The sequence below is a fragment of the Alosa sapidissima genome, chromosome 18, assembly GCF_018492685.1.
Source record: "Alosa sapidissima isolate fAloSap1 chromosome 18, fAloSap1.pri, whole genome shotgun sequence".
Lineage (NCBI taxonomy): Eukaryota > Metazoa > Chordata > Actinopteri > Clupeiformes > Clupeidae > Alosa > Alosa sapidissima.
The window spans coordinates 31,650,295-31,672,174 of NC_055974.1; the positions used below are offsets into that span (position 1 = coordinate 31,650,295).

The window sequence follows — 21,880 nt, forward strand, 5'->3', positions numbered from 1 at the left end:
CATTCATATTTGGAACTTACATAGTCCAATGCATCGTTACACTACGTTAGTGTTTCCCAAAACCATAGTAGCAACGAACGTTCGCAACCACTATCGTAAAGTTGTGTAGTTACAACTACACCTCTCGACCTGTGGTAGAATGCTAGTAGAAGCATAGTTCCAGGGATCTTCATGTCAAAGACATCACTGACGCCAGTTATTTGTTTGAAAATTAATAATTATAAATATATTTAGGTTTCTAATTGATATTTACACTTCTAACCACCATACATCCATATTTTAAAATGCCCAAGGCAGAAAATACATAAATTAAAAGTCAATTTGCAGCCATGTGCACGTAAGTAAAAGTCACACACCTGCAGATAATAATAAGGTGGTGCGCACTTTTTGACGAGTCAGCTGAGAATATGTAGCCTTTGATTTTCATGGGGGGGGGGGGGGGGTCCTTGTTAGTTTACGCAAACCAAGCCAAGAAGGCTGATTCTGATTTTGATAATATGATCTGCACAAAAGATAAACTTAGGTAAACAACGATGTCAATATTGTTTGTCAACGTCTTAACCCAGATTCGAACTCTTGGACAGGGGACTGGTAACTGCTGTGCAACGGCGGCTGTCATCTGCCGGCCTTAACGCAATGCGCCACAGAAGTATGTGCAGGTGCCCGTTCACGTGCTACTAAACGTCATTAACCACCTTAGTCCAGACTACTGAAGTTTGGAAACTATCATGGTCCAAACTTACAGTACTATGTAAGTATGACAGTTTTGGGAAACAGGTTGGTTAGTTGAACAATGCATCCTGTTAGTAAAAAAGCTAACCTCCGTAGTTGTACGGGAAACGCACCCCAGATCAGCTTGTAGGCCATTAGCAATCTGTTTATTTTATTTTATGAAGCCTACACAGTAGATCACATGCCACATTCTCACTTTCAATAGACAGATGTAATAGCCATTGGTCAAGTATTGAGTATAAAGCAATTAAGATAGTACCCTATACAAAAAGTACTTCATACTATCATAAAAATGTGTTAAAACTAATAGCATTTTGCAACTTGACAAAACACTGGATTAAATATCGTAGGCACAGGAGAAAACTTGTACATCCATTGGCCCGTGGGGAGATCACATGCCAGTTGCCTCAGTGCTATGACTCGTTCGGCTGTGAGCCTGTTTTGCCAAAAAAAAACTATTGCAGATATCAATGCGTCTTTGTTCATGGGTTTGGCCTCACAGTAGAGGCTTAGACAACTATGACCCACGTTTTGGTTTCGTAATTTGCCCTACTTCTTGACTGCAATGTAGTCAATTGACTGCTTGACAGGTTATTTTTATTTTTCTGTACAATAAACAAATACATCTGCTTTATGCCGCAGAACTACGCACTTGGCCAGCCTATAGAATGGGCACATTTTGGAGAGAATAGAGAGTCATTTCCAGTGGAAAAACAAAATGCTGAATGAAGCCCAAAGATATGAAGGCATATCTGGCAAGTTGTTATTTTTTGAAGACGTAAATGGTTGGGCTACAGGCCTAGTTTGCAAGAAGGAGACATAAAGCGTGAGCATGCCACACTATCCACAGCTGTGGTAGCGGGGGGTAGGAGGATTACTGTTAGCGCAGGATTTATATAAAATTCTTCAACAGAAGGCCTGCCTCGAATAACCTGACCCTAGCCAGATGAATTTCGTTCCGCTATAGCTCCGCCTAGCTTCACTCACATCCATCTGGGACCTCTTCCATTGAGAGTGATTTCTGCAACCGACTTTATGGTTCAGCCAATCAGGACGCAGGGCGGGAGTTTCATAGATGTGACATAGCGTAGAAGCGACTGTGACACTGTTATTAGCGTCACGGGTTGGCTTGGATGTGAGTGGTTGAAGTAGCACGTCAATAGATGACGGACAAGTGGCTTATTCAATCATATGCAAGCATTTTTTGATTCGGCCCAGCCTTCTGAAGCAACACTTCAATGGATCGGTTCCAGATGGATGAGTGGAGCTAGGCGGAGCGAAATTCATCTGGCTAGGGTCAGGTTATGCCTCGAATGCAGGCTTGCCCAAAAAAAAAGGCCTGTGGTTTGCGCAGCCTACAGTAAGTAGGTCTTAGTGAGTTAGGAGTCCTCTAGACTTCTTTTCAGCTGTCTCAGAGGTGGAAAGTTGCGTTCGTTGGGGGCAGGGCCGGATTAACAATTCATAGACCCTTGGGAACAAATGTCTGATGGCCCCCCCCTGCCCCCCAGCCAACGTGAATTGGGCGGTCAGTTAATAGGCCTATCATGAAGATTTTTCCTGCCATTTAAGGCACGAGCGCATCTGTGAGGCCAAGCCTCACCAAGTAGCTCGTTTGTTTACAACTAACATTACATTTAATTAAACTGCTTATAGGCAATGCCGAAATAGTTTCAACATTTTGAATATCAGTGTCGGGTGAATTAGGAAATGCCTTATGGCTGAAAGCTGCTTGGGATCCCCCCTGTCAAGCAATAACCATACAAAAAGTTAAAAACAGATGACATGATGCGCATCACTGACATAATGCGCAAATAATATAGCCTAGATATTCCAATATATTCGAATACATGTGTTTGTTTTAGAGGGGATATTCGAACGTCATTTTTGAGCAATTTTGACAGACCTAGTCCACTGTAGGCTACGCCAATCGTCTATTAACACCTTCCACCTAACCCCGGTGAGTGGGGGTCGCTATAATGCGTGTGAAATAGCACCATTGAGTAGCCTATGCGAAACAGCCTTAAAATCGTTCCGGTGTTGTGTGCCTTCTGGTTTCTCCACCTACTGGTTTCCTTGCGCGTGCATGCGCTGCAGCAGTTGTCAGACATTCACAAACAAGTTGTTTTAGGCGGTTTGAAGTCGCTTTCCATACGCCATGAGCGCTCGGCTACATTACAGCCACTCGGACAAAAGATATGTAAAAAATATATGTTTTGAAAACTAGCATTAAACTGAGAGAACACACGCGTGACTCTCTCCATCCTGATTCCCTACTCTTTGAGCCAACTAAGATGTCACGTGAATCAATTAACTTTTGTAGGCTACCATTAATTAATAACGTACTGTAGGCAACACCCAGGTAACATGTTGTCCAGGCTATCTGAAACAAGGGGTTGCCTCTCATCTACAACAACTGGTTACCTTGGGCTGCTACAGTTGTCAGTGCACTGTGCACAGTAGGCCTATGCTACTCTTTGTGGTTGATCAACTAAAAATAAAAGATGTATTTGGTGATGACGTTATTGTAGGCCTAGTAGACCTAAATTCTGAGAAATTAAATGGTACGAGAAACGATCTACATAGCGCACCAGACCGCGATGTCTTCAAGGGTTGAATGAAGGGAGTTTGCAAAAATTAGTGTATTTTTCAAGTCAATAAACATTCTTAATTTTCGAATGTCTTTGTCAGGGAAAATCTGACTTTTAAAAACCATAGGCCTGGTAGTAGCTCAGACAAGGAGTTATAAGATAAAGGCAATACCATTTGTGTCACCTAATGCAGTTCAGTGAATTAGCAAGATACCATCAGAAGCCAACAATCATAAAGCACAGTGCGCGCGCGCGCTCTCTCCCCTGTGCATAAAGCTGTCTGCGTGTTGTAGGCTAGATTTGCGTGAGTTCTTTCTATCTGCTTTACTTTTGTGAGTTCCGACCACCTAGGCTATGTTATAGACGTTCTATGAGGTACCAGTGTTTAGCTGTGTCACAAAACAATAAGCTTTGTCAGACTACTTTTAAAATGATATTCAGAGCTATATACATTTTAAACATTTGGGGCTGAAGACCCGACAAAGCCTTGCATTAATTCTTCAGGTGGGAAGTGTCAGGAATTTTCATACAAGAGACGCTCTCATTGGTGGTTAGTATATGAACATTATGAGAGATGCTGAATTTAACATAAACTGCGATGTTTGATTTTAAATGAATGTAAATTTAGCCGGGACTGTAAGCTGTCACACGTGGGTGCTCGATGTTTTCAGTGGGTGCTCGAGAGACGGAGCACCCACGGTATCGGCGCCTATGACAAGCGTATCTCGCGGTTGCATCCATTACAAACAAACATGCAATGTGAACGTCTGGGATTGGGGAGAGCACTAAATGCTCTACTGAATAAGCACAAAGTCAAACCTTTAAATGAAAAACACTCTTTAATAATCAAAGAAATAAACGCTAATGAAGTAAACTTGTGACCATCAAAAATAGTTTATCGCCTGTAACTCCGTGATAGCAGGACGTAACAGGAAGGCATTTGGCTGAGCAACGGAGGTTAATATGCTCTATATTTTGTCCAAATGATATCTGTCTATCATCGTTGCACTTGGAGAAAACCAGAATGTTTAATTTGTCCTGCGTTTCTTCTACGGCTGCAAACGGGATTCACTCGCCGTTAACCAAATATTTCTTTATTAGGGCAGGGCAGGCATATTTCTGGCTATTAAATTATTTCTAAACCAGTCTGCTAAAGTCTGTGTAGGGTTTTCCAGCTCCATTTCTTTTTACGAGACACCCTGCTCACTTGAGACCTCTGCCGGTTGTTGCAGCGTCTTTGCAGTGTCACTGGAAAAATACAAATTAACGCGGACCGCGAGGGAAGCTGGCCAAGTCGAAGCACTGCCCACTGTACACACACACACACGCAACACTCGTATAACACACACAACAACATTTCTATTTCAGTCTGGATAGACACACACACACACACACACACACACACACTTTGGATTCAGCAGCTTTGCATTGTAGTGACAAAATGCCTTTAAGTAGACAGTTCACTGGTTCCAGAGAGAGAGGGGTGGAGAGAGAGGGAGGGATAGAGAGAGAGAGAGGGGTGGATGGAGAGGGAGGGATAGAGAGAGAGAGAGGGTGGATGGAGAGGGAGGGGTGGAGAGATGGAGAGGGAGGGATAGAGAGAGAGAGGGGTGGATGGAGAGGGAGGGATAGAGAGAGAGAGGGGTGGAGAGAGAGAGGAATAGAGAGAGAGAGGGGTGGATGGAGAGGGAGGGAAAGAGAGATGGAGAGGGAGGGATAGAGAGAGAGAGGGGTGGATGGAGAGGGAGGGATAGAGAGAGAGAGGGGTGGAGAGAGAGAGGAATAGAGAGAGAGAGAGAGAGGAATAGAGAGAGAGAGGGGTGGATGGAGAGGGAGGGATAGAGAGAGAGAGGGGTGGAGAGAGAGAGGAATAGAGAGAGAGAGGGGTGGAGAGAGAGAGGAATAGAGAGAGAGATGGGTGGATGGAGAGGGAGGGACAGAAACACAGGTTCTAGTTTGAGCTTGTCATGTCCCATCTTGAATTTCCCCTGGGGATAAATAAAGTATCTATCTATCTATCTATCAAGCCCTGTGTCAAAATGAAGAGCATGGTGAACTGCCACCAAGAGCTACATATACTCTCCTGTTCACTACTGGATATGCACGCACACACACACAAACACACACACACGCATGCACGCGCACACACACGCACGCACGCACGCACACACACACACGTGCACACACGCACGCACACACGCACGCATGCACGCACATAAGCACACACACACTCACTCACTGATATGTGTGTGTGTGGTGCTGATACTTTATGTGTGTGTGGTGCTTCACATTGCTTTGCAAATGTATTTATTTCCTGGGCTTGTGTGGGTGACTACTGACCTCTTGTGGTGGTGAGAAGAATTGCAGCTTTCTACACCGTACAAAGGGAAGGCGAGGCAAAGTGTGTGTGTGTGTGTGTATGTGTGCGTGTGTGTGTCTGTCTGTGTGTGTCTGTGTGCGTGCGTGCGTATGTGCATAAATGGAGGGAAGAGTAAATCTCTTTATGCACTAGCATTAGCAGTCTAATGGACACTTTTAGCACAGCCCAGCAGCCTTTTAGAGCCCATGTTAAGATTATGTTTGTCTGAGGCAAAGCCTATTTCAGGCTAACATTATTAAATGACTAGGTTGGCATGTGCAAAGTTGATTTCAAATGTTTTAACCTGCACTATGCAAATTGTGCTGTGTAGTTTGTCTAAACCAGCCGGCTAATGTTGTGGGAACAGTGTTCACATTAGCCTGCATGTTAATCTGTGCCCTGTATGGAATCAAGGGATACTTCAAATGAGGCTATTTAGCCTGGACTAATCCCACCAAGTTAGCCTGGGCTAATCCCACCATATTGGACAGGGAGCAGAGATTCCCACCTGATTTGCCATTGGAATGTCACCTCATTAGTCAACACACACACACACACACACAGGTAGCAGGTCAATACTCCCAACATAAATAAGACGTGTGGATCAGCCTTGGCCTACTTTGAATAGGGCAGCAATGATTCATTCTCTCTCTCTCACAGACACACACATACACGCACACAGACACAGACATACACACACGCGCACACACACACACACATCATAGGGGTCACCATCCCAGAGAACAAGCCCGATAAGGGTGTATGGACAAGCCCCTGCCAAAGTTCACCTCTGAAAGGACGTATGTACACACACACACACACACACAGAGAGTGTCCAATCTAAATGCTAATGAAAAGTAGCGGGCCGCTACTCTGAGAGGTGTCTTAGTCCCTTTCTTCCTTATTCTAGTGAAAGCAGCAGTGAGAACACACTCTCTCACTCTCACACACACACACACACACACATACACCTGGGTTATGGAATAGAGGAACGTCTGATATTGTAATCAGAGCATAGCAAGGTGACAAGCCACACGGCAACACAAATACACACACACACACACACAAACACACATACACACACACACACACAAACACGCACAAGGTCATAGGCAAATAACACGGCAATATAAGAAGAGCAAACTATACAAACTGCTTTTTTACGAACTAGTAGTACCACCCTTGTACTGTATGTATGTGTGTGAGAGAGAGTGTGTGTGTGTGTGTGTGTGTGTGTGTGTGTGTGTGTGAGAGAGAGAGAGAGAGAGAGAGTGTGTGTGTGTGTATAAGTATAAGTATTAGTATATATACTTTTTTGATCCTGTGAGGGAAATTTGGTCTCTGCATTTAACCCAATCGGTGAATTAGTGAAACACAAACAGCACACAGTGAACACACAGTGAGGTGAAGCACACACTAATCCCGGCGCAGTGAGCTGCCTGCTTTAACGGCGGCGCTCGGGGAGCAGTGAGGGGTTAGGTGCCTTGCTCAAGAGCACTTCAGCCGCGTCCCACGGGGCTTGAACCGGCAACCCTCCGGTTACAAGTCCAGAGTGCTAACCAGTGGGCCACGGCTGCGTGCGTGCGTGCGTGCGTGTGTGCGTGTGACTAGCTCTGCCCCCCTCAGTAAGTATGACCATACTGATAATATACTTATATTGAGGAAGAATACAGTATGTCATTATAACCTTACAAAAAGTCTTGCTCATGTTAGCACTTACCAGCCGTCTTGAACTGACACTCAACTTTTTAAAAACAGCACTCACTTATGCACTTATTCTTACTGTACTCTACCGTTTTTAAATTGTCCTAAAATTGTTGAGAGAATTTAGCCTGGCGGGCCATCCTATATCATTGAAATGTATAGTCTGGAATCGAACCATTCACCTCGCTTAATCCAAGGGGCGGGCAGAGAATTGTCTTTCAAACTGCCTAGGCATGCAATAGGCCAGCGCTACGACCATATCCGTATCCGGTCGGCAAAACAGCAAATACATCCTTCTTCGAAAGGAATGACTTAAGTGCATTGTGTTGCTCAACTTTCAAAGAAAAGCACAAGTCCAACTCCTCCAAAGTTGACGCCAACGCCGATTCAAACAACCGCTCTTCGTTCGCCATAGCCACCTTTCTTGTTGTTCACCGTCGCAGGACTGTCGTTATCCTGTTAAGCCCGCCTTAAGACTCTCTAACGAAATAGAGCGCTGTGATTGAATAACATCCACGGTGTTAGCCAATAGAAATCCCTATGGTTTGATACTAGACGTACAGGCTGAGCAGATTAATTTGCCGCCGCTAGGGTGCGTCTAGATTTCTAGGCTAGAGAGAATTGCTTTAAAACTTTAACTGTTACCATGTTGTTAGTCGCTTTGGTTAAAAATGCGTCAGCCAAATGTAATGTAATGTAACGTGTATACGTTATTATTATTATTATTATTATTATTATTATTATTATTATTAAGCATGACATGATATTCTATAGTATATTCCACCCAGCAGTAGCACACACAGAGATGCACACACATGCACACACACACACACAGACATGCACACACATACAAACACACACTTGCACACACACATGCACACGCACACATGCACGCATACACATGTACGCACACACACACGCACACACAAACACACACACATGCACACGCACGCATACACACGTGCATGCACACACACACACACACACGCGCACACACACACACACAATCTCTGTGACACTGTATGGGACAAATCAACACCTGGATGTCTCAAAAAAAAAAATTCAGCTGAACAAATTTATATTTGGTAAAAAGGAGGAAAGAATTAGGGTTGCCACTCTCCTTGACACAAAAGGGTTGAAGGCAAAGGATACTGTTACAAATATTGGTGTATTAATTGACAGTGATCTAAATGTCAACAGCCACATGAAAGCGATAACTAAAGCTTTTTACCACCTCAAAAATATTGCCAAACTTAGAGGGCTGATGTCAAAACATGTATTTACCTCCATCAGTGTTGATTAGCAGTGGGCTGTTCACAGGCCTTGTGCGTTTTATGTTTTCTTTTCTATTATATAATATAGTGCATTACATTTGGACCGCTTGTCTGTCTATAGTGTTGTTGGTCTCTAGCGCCCCCTAAAGGGATATATAGTGCATTACATTTGGACCGCTTGTCTGTCTGAGGGATATTATAGTGTTGTTGGTCTCTAGCACCCCCTGAGGGATATATAGTGCATTACATTTGGACCGCTTGTCTGTCTGAGGGATATTATAGTGTTGTTGGTCTCTAGCGCCCCCTGAGGGATATATAGTGCATTACATTTGGACTCGCAAATGGAACACCCCCTGAAGTCGTATTCTTACTCATCAGCTTGTGTGTGTGTGTGTGTGTGTGTGTTGTGTCATGCTCAGGGACCAGTGACAGCTGCTCTCCCTACAGTAGAAAATGTGTGTGTGCCATCCAGTCAGAATGGGTCTGATTCTGTGTGTGTGTGTCCTCCAGTCAGAATGGGTCCGATTCTGTGTGTGTGTGTGTGTGCCATCCAGTCAGAATGGGTCTGATTCTGTTTGTGTGTGTGTGTGCCATCCAGTCAGAATGGGTCCGATTCTGTGTGTGTCCTCCAGTCAGAATGGGTCTGATTCTGTGTGTGTGTGTGTGTGTTTGTGTGTGTCCTCTCAGTATGTGTGTGTCCTTACTGTGCATGCATGCGTTTCCCAACTGTGTGTGTATTTCCTGCTGTCAGTGTGTGTGTGTGTGTGTGGTCTGCTCTGAATGTCATAGTGTAAACACCAGAAGGCTTGCCCCCCCCCCCCCCCCCCATCACACACACACACACACACACACACACACACTCACGTATGTACTCATCTCAGCATGGCCACACACACGCCTGCCACGCCCATACACAGCTAGCCAGAAAAAACCTCCTTGCACACACATACACACGCACACGCACACACGTTTACTCACACACATATACACACACTGAATAAAATAACACAGTCAGCCTCAAGAATATGTGAGCTGGGCACAGCAACAGTACTGATTGTTATGGAAGTTACAGCCTTTTGCCTTGGGACGGCGCTCTGGCAGATGACACAAAGGCAGAGTACAGTAACTCCCCAATAAGGGTCAAAGGTCAAGTTTGAGCCCAAGATGTTTTATGTACAGTATAGACTTATCTTCGTTCATTAACATAACATTAACATAACATTAACAGGTAATGGCCAGATTTCCAGTGTCCTACCTATAATACATTTGGCTGAACAACAAAGAAACTTTAAAGTATTTTTTCTTCTCAGTTTCACACTCTGGTGAGTTAAGGTCTTTTCCCTTTGCAGGGCAGTATACACACACAAAAGCATTTGCTTAGAAGCTTAGAACCATAAATACAAACATCAATAATCGTGACTCTAACCAGTATTGTGTACATCCCCTTTAAACACAATCAATAATCGTGACACTATCCAGGAGAGACTGTGACTCAGATGCATATGTATGTATGTGTGTGTGTGTGTGTGTGTCGCCTGTGAGAGTCTCCGTTTTAGTTTCCATGTAAATGAAACTAAACACACTCTCACACACACACACACACACTTCAGTATAGTTGAATTATACTCCAAATAATGGCGCACGCTTGCATGCACACACACACACACACTTCACATGAGAAGCCCGTCTGGGTAATTAGCGTTGGGCATTACACACACACACACACACAAACAAATGCACACACACTTCACATGAGAAGCCCGTCTGGGTAATTAGTGTTGGGCATTACACACACACACACACACACACACACACGCACAGGTGGAGGGAGTAGAATGAAGAAAGAGAGAATGAGATGGAAAGATACAGAGCGAGAGCATGAGAGAAAGAGAATGAGAGAGGAGAGGAGAAGAGAGAAAGAGAATGAGAGGAGAAGAGGTGATGAGAGAGGAAGAGAGCGAGGAGAAGAGGGTGAGAGAGGAGAGGGGAAGGGGTGAGGAGAGAGGAGAGGGGAAGGGGTGAGGAGAGAGGAGAGGATATTGGGGCAGCTCAGGGAGAGAAGAGCTCCCAAGAGTCTGGGTTACCACTAGCAACCTCAAATCCTCTAATCTGGTCCTAGGATCATGTATTGCTCTAGCTACACACACACACACACACACTCTTCTGAGCTTCCAAAGCACCCAACTGTCACCATGGTTATAGATCACCACAGAAGGTGCCTTGCTCTCACCATTCATTCTAATCTGGGCCTGCTCTGTGTCCATGAGATAGGAGTTAGCACTTAACCCAAAATACACAAGATGGCGGCGCGTGCACACGCAGCGACCTCTCTCTGTCCCAACCGAATGGTGTTTTGTTCGTTTAAAAAGTGTTTGTCCGAAAGTTTTACGTGTTCGTCTCGTCTTACTATGTCGTACTACAAGTACAGCAGGCAGTTTCTACTTGACATCTGCAAAAGCAAGTTTTGCAGCGTTCTGGACTTTGCAACAGAGACGCTAAAGGAACTCAGACTACTCCGGCCTGCAACAACACCGGACTCGCCTGCTACTCCTCCCCCGGAAAGAAAGCGTCGGAAGCGGTGTGCGAGGAAGCAGAAGAGGGGCAAGCGCGGAGGCGTCCGGGCCAGGCTAGCGGCCAGCCCAACTCGCCCAGCCATACCATCCATTCTCCTGACAAATGTACGATCACTGGACAACAAAATGGATCACATACGACTGCTGAGATCAACGAACCGGACAGTGAGTAACTGCTGTGTGCTCGTCTTCGCTGAGACTTGGTTAAATGACAACATTCCGGACTCTGCTGTACAACTGGAGCAGCTAGCATGCTATCGAGCAGACAGGGCCATTGTAAAGGGAGGAAAATCACAAGGAGGAATCTGTGTTTACATCCGTGACGAATGGTGCCGGGACTCTGTAGTAGTGCGCAAACACTGCTCACCACTGGCGGAGTTTATGATCATAAAGTGCCGTCCTTTTTACCTGCCAAGGGAAATTACTGCGATTCTGCTAGTCGCAGTATACATCCCGCCTACCAACAATAACAGCGATAGGAACACAGCTCTTAGTGAACTGTACCAGGCTGTCAGTGAACAACAGACGGCACACCCAGACGGTTTCACCATCTTCGCTGGAGATTTTAACCATGCAGATCTTAAAACTGTTCTTCCAAAGCTACACCAGCATGTTGATTTTCCAACAAGAGGAGACAACATCCTGGACCTGGTCTACACTACACATAAAGGAGCATACAAAGCCACCCCTCTCCCCCACATTGTACTTTCTGACCATATCACTGTTATGCTAATGCCCGCATACAGACAAAGGGTGTGTTCGAAACGGAAGACAGCTGCCTGCTACCTCCCTCCCTACATAGAGAGCTGTCGCACTAGACATGACTTGTCAGATATCTTAACAGACAGTTGGTTTCGAACTCTCTATTTAGATAGCGACAATGTGTGGTGTCATCACGTCAACGTTGTCATGTGTGGTGGCATCACGTCAACGTTACGTCTGTACCTAAACATTCTATACTCCGCTCGAAGATCTTTGGGTCCCTACCGTCAGACGTCCCGTCATTTTCCAACTGTCACCACCACTTTTTGTGTACCGGTACCGTCAGTATGGAGACTACCGTGACTGCCTTGGTCCTTCACCAGCTAATGGAGTTGGAAGAAGAGGAAACCCTCTGCAGACGAGCCCACCAGAGACGTCTCAAGATGCTAGCTGCGTATTGGCATCTGGCGAATATCGAGGTGAGCCCAGCGGCAACTTAAGCCAGAACATTAATGTGAACTCCTGAGGTAAAATAGCAGCTAGTGTAGCGGTAACAGACCCAGTGGCTAACGTTACCTAGTAGGTCAAATATATAGGCTATAGTCCTATGTAATTATCGACATTAACAGTATATGAGCGTCTTTGCTAACGATACGCTAGATTTACGCCGTATGGCTATACTATAAACTGTTAATTGTGATGTTTCTGTAGGCTATTGCTTATTGAAGTCAATACTTGGTCGCTTTTAGCCAGAAAGCTCACTGATAAGTATACCACAAACATAGGCTACACTTAATCAGTAAAAAAACCGCAATAGAGGTATGTATAAAACACATTGGTGAAATGATGCAGTGATAGATAGTGATACAGTTATAGATTCAACTGAAGATAACAGACATGTTCACCATAATGGCTAGATACAGAAACAGATAGTAATGCACAAAGCACAACATTGACTAAAGACATTTATTGACATCGATAAACATCGTTTACATCATTGATTTCATGCCATATTGTTTGCAGAGTCTCACGGTTTATGCCCAGATGAACTGGGCCGTGCCTATCCTCAGGCTCTTCTTTGACGAGGAGAAAGAAACCAGGCCAGACTTTAGGCTGAACAGGGCCTCCATCACAGGTCTGCTGGTGTTGCTGCAGCAGGAGCGTCATCATGGATGGGGTCCAGTGATTGAAGTCCTGGTGTTCTTGTTTTGGTTGGCCAGCGGGTCATACTATCGTATTGTATCCCGGGCATTCGATATGCCTAAGTCTACGGTGCACAATGTTGTGCACCGTGTCTGTGGGGCTATCGTGGCAGTGATGCCACGGGTTATCAGGGTGCCATCCACTGCAGAGGAGCTACAGGAAGTATCTAACGGCTTTGCTAGGTTGGCTGAGCATGTGGTGTTCCATAAGGCCATGGGAGCCATCGATGGCTGCCATATCCGTATCAAGGCCCCAGGAGAACCTCATGCACAGTGCTACAGAAACCGCAAGCTATTCACATCCTATCAGTTGCAGGCAGTTTGTGATCATGCCGGTCGCTTCATTGATGTTTTTATTGGTTTCCCAGGTTCTGTCCATGACGCCAGGGTCCTGAGGAACAGCCCTCTATACCGCCGCGCCATATATCCACCCCCGGGTACGTTCTTGTTGGGTGATGGAGGCTACCCCTGTCTGGAGCAGCCCATTGGTCTCCTCACACCATACAAGAACCCTGTTAGGGGAGTGACAAGGCAGAGGTTGGTACTCCATAAAGTATGTGATTTCAATTGGAATGTCAAACATTGCAATTATTCAAACATCAATTTATTTTAACCACTTACCTACAGGTATAATAGGCCAGTGGTCGTTCGATAATAGAGCGGGTATTTGGCATGATGAAGACTCGGTGGCGGGTCATCTTCTTGCATGCCTTGGAGGTGGATGTCTCATTTGACCCAGACGTCATTGTTGCATGCACAGTGCTGCACAACATATGTCTGTGCAATGATGATGTCTTGCCATTGGACGACCTGGACCCTGACGAGCCTGGATGTGAAGCTGAGACTGCCAGTGGGATGGCCCTGCGAAACAGAATAGCAGAGGAGTTGAACGTACACTAATTTATTTGTGTGGCTGTGTAGTCTTCTCCCTCTTGCAATAATTGGCAGCTCATGTTGTGCCGTGAAGGTTGGCCTTTACGGATCCTTGGAACATACCTTATTACATTATATTTGTAATCACTGTTACTGAAATCAGTTTACACTGTTTAATAACCTGTTGTTCATGTTGTTACAGGAACATCGAAAGAAGCCTGGGTTACTTTCCAGTTATAGTTACTTGTTTAAGCAGATTACTATTCTACTGTTAATATTTTTTAATTAACTTCTTATCCAGTGAATAGTTGTAATCAGAAATCAGTTCTTGCTGTTGATGTTTGATGCTTTCATTAACACATTTACTCCAGTTATACTTCTAATCACTGTTAATGAAATCAGTTCACACTGTTGAATAACCTATTGTTCATGTTGTTACAGGAACATCGAGAGGGTTACTTTTAAATAGCATGACCAAGGAGGGTGGTCGCTGCCTAAGCCTGGGCCCTCCCGAGGTTTCTCCCTGTGTGGGAGTTTTCCCTCGCCACTGAAATTGGTGTAGAGATTTGGCTTTCTTATGCAGCTTTAAAAAAACTAGATTTTAGAATCTAGAAATAGATAGATAATAATCCAATAAAGGGTTTTAAACTTATATAAACTCTGTTGTTGTGTCATGTTATTTGTAAAAAATACACTTTACAGTAAATATCATGTTGATATCCCTCTTGCCTAGCTTAACTTAATTCACTTGAAGATTGTTATACCTATAGCTCTCAAAACTGACAAAATACAGTATGCCTAATACATTTTTTTTATTTTATTTGTCTGCCATCCTCTCCAACACCGCTAACAGATGGGCAAAGCGCTCGTCGGCTGCCCTCTGCCTCTCCTTCTCCATTTGCTCCTCTCTCTCAAATTGCTCCCTCAAGAAAGCAGCGAAGCTGCTTCTTTTCTGCCCCTGGCCTCTCCCTGCAGTTCTCTCTCTGCTGGGGGGGGGCACAGCACCTGACGAGCATGGCTCTGCTTCCCTGGATGAGATCGGGGACATGGAGGCACGGATCACTGGTGGGGAGATAGAGTGCCTCTGCCCCAGAATCTCATCCATGGCACAGAACCATGGCCACGAGGCTGCTGTGTCCTCCCCAGCATCTGTCCCTGTTCCTGTTGGGGGGGTTTTCATTTCCTACAGATAAATGAGTATGTAATTAGCAATAGAAGAATGGACAACAGTTTTCTAACTACCAGTAACATAATTTACTGTAACCTGTAACAGAATCACAGATGGCCGTGTAGTAGTCTTAACTAATTTGAAATAATTTTATCCTACACTTTTATTTTACTTAATGATCTATTGGTTCATAAATTAGCCTACATTGAAACAAACATTTTACTGTTGGGACAATGGTCTGGTCATACCTTGTATTTTTTTTTAAGGTTGTCCCACTTTTTACGGGCCTGTTGTGGGGTCACCTTCTCCTCCAGGCCAACAGACCTGAGGACCTGTCTACACAAACAGTAAATTGAATCAGAGCTAAATACTATACTCACTTGTTTTTAAAGCATCCCTCTAACAGTTAACTAAAACTTACTTCCAGCCATCCATGGCACTGTTCCTCTGGCCTGTGAAGAGCCGATCTGCCTCCCCCCTTGCCTGGATGAACCTGGCAGTGTCATCGGATGTCCCTACGGGGAAATAACCGTCAAACACTTTAGTTAATTATTTTCTCACTACAAGATAGCTTGATGGTCTTAATCAGGTAACTATTTTGGTAACATAATGCTTTGTTTGTCGAGCCTAGGCAGCGGTGGCAGCAACCTGTTGATGCTAACGTGATGTGAGAAATTATGTTAAAGTAAAGAGTGGTTTGCCTACTCTTATTATCGTAACGTTAATCAACAAGTTTACTGTTTACTACTAGATTGAGCTAGCAGCTTTGGATTCAGATTATCATATCTGGAAACGAGTTAGCTCAATTGTGAATTCAAACATTGGCATCATGAAACTGCCAAAGATCAAACGTTAACGTTAACTCGAAGTTCTATTAATGTTACTGTGTTGCTTCCACGGACATTGTTACTGTTGCGGTTACGTTAATTCCTGTTATAATGTTAGCTAGCTGGCTAACAATTGTAAAATTCGCATGTATAACCAACTTTGCTGGATACAATAGCGATATTTTCTGATAGTATCTTGTGTATTTCTCGGTAACTTTATAGAGATAGAAGTGATAAAATGTAAGAAAAGTCCAAAAAAATACTTACATTTGTACACAAAGTCGGACTTCTCGACCTGGTCAGCCATCTTTATTCTTTTAATTTGACAAATTCACAGCCGGCCGCGGAGGATTATGGGTAGTAGGGAGCATGAAGTGAGCATCGATGCTGACTTCAAAAATGACCGTTATTTATGAAATCTAAGATATCTTAGAAGGCAGCAAAATTATTTTTTTCGGTTTGGAACCGCACTCGCTGCCTCGCTCCCCAGTTAGATATCTTAAAAGGTAGCAGTTTTACCCGTTTCGAACGCACCCAAAGAGTAAAAGCAAACAAACCGGTACGTAAGCAGGTAAAAATGTGGCCTGAGGGAGCCTCCGATGCTCTTCAAGACTGCTTTGACACAACAAACTGGGAAATGTTTAAGCAGGCAGCCACTTACAACAACCAGACAGACATAGAAGAGTATACAGACACTGTAACCTCTTACATCACCAAGTGCATCGATGATGTGATCCACACAAAAGACATTATCACTCGGGCTAACTGGAAGCCATGGCTGACGGTATGTCCTCAGGCTGCTGAGGGCCAGAGATAAAGCCTACAGAGCTGGGGATGAAGCTGGCATGAGAACAGCGAGAGCCAACCTGTCCCGTGGCATCAAGGAAGCATAAAAGGAATACACTCACAAGATAACCACCCACTTCAAAGACAGCAGGAACGCACAAAGCCTATGGCAGGGCATTCAGGCCATCACGGACTACAAGCCCGCGCCACAGAGCTGTGAGAGCAACATCCCTCTGCTCAACAACCTGAACCGTTTCTTTGCTCGCTTTGAAGCACAAAACAGCACCTGCCCACAGAAGACCCATCCCCCTCCACATGAGCAGCCTCTGTGCCTCTCTGCCGACAGCGTGAAGAGGACACTTGCTGCTATCAACACCCGTAAGGCAACAGGCCCAGACAACATCCCAGGTCGTACGCTGAAGGACTGCGCTGAGGAGCTTAAGTATGTCTTCACAGACATCTTTAACACTTCCCTGAAGCAAGCCATCGTCCCATCATGTTTCAAAGCTGCCACCATCATACCTGTGCCGAAGAAAACTGCTCCATCCCGCTTCAATGACTACCGCCCCGTGGCACTGACACCCATCATCATGAAGTGCTTTGAGCGGCTTGTCATGTCACTCATCAAATCCATTCCCCCCCCACCCTGGACCCCTTCCAGTTTGCATACCGAGCCAAACGGTCCACAGAGGATGCAATCTGCTCTGCCCTCCTGTTGAAGGGTAAAGTGTGGAAGTACAGTCTTGAGCTAGTTGGTCACACTCAGGAGAACGCAGAGGAGTAAGTTTGATGATGGGATTTTTATTTTTCCCAAATAAGGCCAATATTTGGCAATTTGGATAACAAAAATAAACGAAAGAAAAAAATAGAAAAAAAAATACTTTCAATAAATGAAACAAAAAATTGACATGATAGTCAAAAAAACAATACAACAATCGTAGCCGGCAATAATGTTTGACCTTAACAAGTCACCATAGCACAGAGAGCAAATAGGACGCATGTCCTGTCACTTACTGCTCTCCTCATAAACTGACTGACACAGTATAAATAGGCCTGAGAACCACCTCTAAGACTGGCACATACCAACTCAAACCATTGACAGGGGTGTTCCATGTGGCCAACATGAAAAAGCTAACACAGCCATTATAAACCCATCTAATGCACTAGAAATAAATAACGAATATAATTAATCACCATGCTAAATTTGACAGTCAAAATGTATATGAAACAGCAAACAATATTAATTCATTAAACTACGAATCACTTCCGGTTGACCCGGAGGTTTCAACGACATTTAAACTGGACAGTCGCGGCACACATTCTTTATACAAACAAGACGAGACATGACGAAACACCGGTAAGACAAACATAACGCTGTGATAACACATGTATCTATTAAGCTAAATAAACGGAACAGTTAAGACAAAGACATTTGTGTTGCGTGGTTATTTTAACAGAATATGTGACGTGAATAGTAAATGATTGTAAACAGTAAGCGATGTAATGATAGTGGTTGGTAGCATGCAATAAATCACCGTAGTGTTTGATGGTATGTCGACTAGTTAAACAGCTACGGGATTACGGCAGAGGTGTATGATGAATGACAATGTTAACAAAAGATTTTACAACAGTATGGAGGTGAACTGAACACATAGACACGTCAGACAAACACACACAGGTAACAATTACACTCAGTCTCATACTAAAGGTAGCGCCTCGCTACCGTGACGGTGGGTATGCACCCGTCACACCTCCACCCAACCCACCTGAAAAAAAGAGACTCATACTGTATGTGAGATTGCTGTTTATAGACTTCAGTTCTGCATTCAACACCATAATACCACAACAACTTATCTGCAAACTTGACAAACTGGGACTCAGTACCTACCTCTGCAACTAGCTACTGGACTTCCTCTGTCAGAGGCCTCAAGTAGTACGTGTTGGCAACAATATCTCAAGCAGCATCACACTGAGCACGGGGGCCCCCCAAGGCTGCGTGCTCAGTCCGCTGCTCTTCACCCTGCTGACGCATGACTGCACTGCAACCTACAGCAACAATCACATAGTGAAATTTGCTGATGACACAACTCTGGTGGGTCTCATCACCAAGGGCGACGAGACTCAATACAGGTTGGAGGTCGACCTTCTGACCACGTGGTGCAGGGACAACAACCTCCTGCTGAACGTCAGCAAGACCAAGGAGATTGTTGTTGACTTCCGGAGAGGTCACACCCATAACCTGCCACTGACCATCGACGGTGCTGTGGTGGAGAGAGTGAGCAGCACCAAATTCCTGGGGGTGCACATCAGTGAAGACCTCTCCTGGACCACCAACACTGCATCACTGGCGAAGAAAGCCCAGCACCGCCTCTACTTCCTGCGGAAACTCAGGCGAGCAAGTGCTCCACCAGCCATCATGACCACATTCTACCGAGGCACCATTGAGAGCATCCTCTCCAGCTGTATCGCTGTGTGGGGCGGAAGCTGCACTGAATACAACAGGAAAGCCCTGCAGCGCATAGTGAACACAGCTGGAAGAATTATTGGTGCTTCTCTCCCCTCCCTGAAGGACATTTACACCACCCACCTCACCCGCAAGGCGACCACAATTGTGAGTGATGCAAGTCACCCCGCTCACAATTTGTTTGATCAACTGCCCTCTGGGAAGAGGTACAGAAGCCTGCGCTCCCGCACCACCAGACTCACCAACAGCTTCATACACCAGGCTGTTAGGATGCTGAACTCTCTCCCCCCTCAGCTACATAACATCCTGGACTTTGGACCCACAATGGCTGCCTTGCACTACTCCACTTGTACACTTGCACACTTTGCAACTTGTTGTTGTTGTCCTGTTGTCCTGAAAACACAACACACTTCTGCTGCTCTTACATAACTTGCACCACTATGCCACTTGCTTACTTAGGTCAAACAGAACTACCTCAGCCATTTATTGGCCTGACTTTGCACATTGACTGTCTATGCACAATTGCACAATTTCAACCCAATTTTGCTGCTCTTATTTCTTGTCTTTAAGCGGTAGAGTATACCGCAGCCACCACGCCTGGCAGGAGTTGAGTCCTGCTCCCTCTGTGTGGTGGCTAGCATTGAGTCGCTCCCCTCAGACGTCTTCCATTAAGGGCAGAGCTGCACGGCATGGACCTGTCAACATCATCGGGTTTTCAAGTGGGCACCCCACTTCACTGATGTTTCATCAACAAGCCCACGACACCTCAGTGAGCATCCTGGATCTGCTCCCTCTGCCGATCTGGGGCCTCCTGTGCAACTCTACTCCCTTCCTCTCTGCCCGTCTGGCTTTGCCAACGTTCACTCCGCTTCAGCCACAGCCACCTGGATGAGCGCTCTGCCTGCTTTGAAATGCTGTTCACTAGGCTCTTGCGGGTTGCACCTCTAACCCCAACACTCCCTAGTGCTCTCCAGAGGGACTGTCCTGGGAATCCCCTGCACCTCCCCTGCACCCCACCTCCCCTGCACCTCCCCTGCACCCCACCTCCCCTGCACCCCACCTCACCTCCACTGCACCCCACCTCCACTGGTAGGTTCCAGGATCTCCAGCCCCTCTGCTGGCTCTCTGCGATGAGCGGCTGGTACTTCCCCAACTTGCGCTGATGTGCCTCCTCGATCTTCTCCTCCCAGGGTACCGTTAACTCTATCAAAGTTACCTGCTTTGTTGCAGGAGACCAGAGCACAATATCTGGTCGGAGGCTGGTGCTGGCAATTTCTTCCGGGAACCTGAGTTGCCTACCCAGGTCAACTCTCATTTCCCAGTCCTGTGCCGTGCCAAGGATCCCTGCACACCTGCCCTCCTTTTCCCCTGGCCTGAGAAAGCGGATGAAGCGGGAGCCTTTGGTTGGAGTCTGGGCACCTTCTCCGCTTCCTCTCTCTCTCTAGTCCCTCCGCCAGTTGCGCCATTTCTTCATTGTACGTGCCTTCTTATTTACTTTTTATTGTTTACTTGAATGTTATGTTTGTCTGTGGACTTAATTTTGTAAAATATGTCTTGTCTCCACCGTGGGATAGTGAGAAACGTAATTTCGATCTCTTTGTATGTCTTGGCATGTGAAGAAATTGACAATAAAGCAGACTTTGACTTTGAGGTTAGCACTTAGCCCAAAATACACACCTGCTACCTGTATACACACCTTCTATAGTATAATGTTATAGGCTAGGTTAGCAATTAGCCCAAAATACACACCTGCTATAGCATAGGATAGCTCTCTTCCTATACTTAGCATAACGTTATAGGCTAGGTTAGCACTTCGCCCAAAATACACACCTGCTATAGTATGACGTTATAGGCTAGGTTAGCACTTAGCCCAAAATACACACCTGCTATAGTATGACGTTATAGACTAGGTTAGAATCTTAGATGTAAGTAAGCAGTTATCCCTAAAATACAACACTACTAGTAGGCAGCTAAGGCACACATACAGGTTAGGTTAGCAGCCTTAAATATAAGCCTGCATGCAGTCAAGCACCAAGGACCACTTAACCAATAAAAAAAAACCTCACGGACCACCTAGCTAAAAAAAAAACAAAAAAAAAACAGTAGACCTACTTCAACTGTATATACACAATAGGCCTACTCACTGAACCACCTTGCTAATTGACCTGTCGCTAAGCGCCACCCTGCTGTTTATAGACTTCAGTTCTGCATTCAACACCATAATACCACAACAACTCATCTGCAAACTTGACAAACTGGGACTCAGTACCTACCTCTGCAACTGGCTACTGGACTTCCTCTGTCAGAGGCCCCAAGTAGTACGTGTTGGCAACAATACCTCAAGCAGCATCACACTGAGCACAGGGGCCCCCCAAGGCTGCGTGCTCAGTCCGCTGCTCTTCACCCTGCTGACGCATGACTGCACTGCAACCTACAGCAACAATCACATAGTGAAATTTGCTGACGACACAACTCTGGTGGGTCTCATCACCAAGGGCGACGAGACTCAATACAGGTTGGAGGTCGACCATCTGACCACGTGGTGCAGGGACAACAACCTCCTGCTGAACGTCAGCAAGACCAAAGAGATTGTTGTTGACTTCCGGAGAGGTCACACCCAACACCTGC

General features: G+C 45.3%; 1 protein-coding gene and 1 long non-coding RNA gene across 4 annotated transcripts in view; one reads left to right on the top strand and one right to left on the bottom strand.

Annotated features, from left to right (window-relative positions):
* kcnip4a (potassium voltage-gated channel interacting protein 4a) overlaps window positions 1-21,880 on the bottom strand; it is a 212,489-nt gene that overhangs the window by 72,729 nt on the left and 117,880 nt on the right. The gene's annotated exons all lie outside the window — the stretch shown is intronic.
* On the top strand, window positions 11,995-13,667 carry LOC121689873. The gene is made up of 3 exons (XR_006024913.1): window positions 11,995-12,411; window positions 12,956-13,216; window positions 13,503-13,667. It is a non-coding gene; the product is annotated as an uncharacterized LOC121689873 (long non-coding RNA).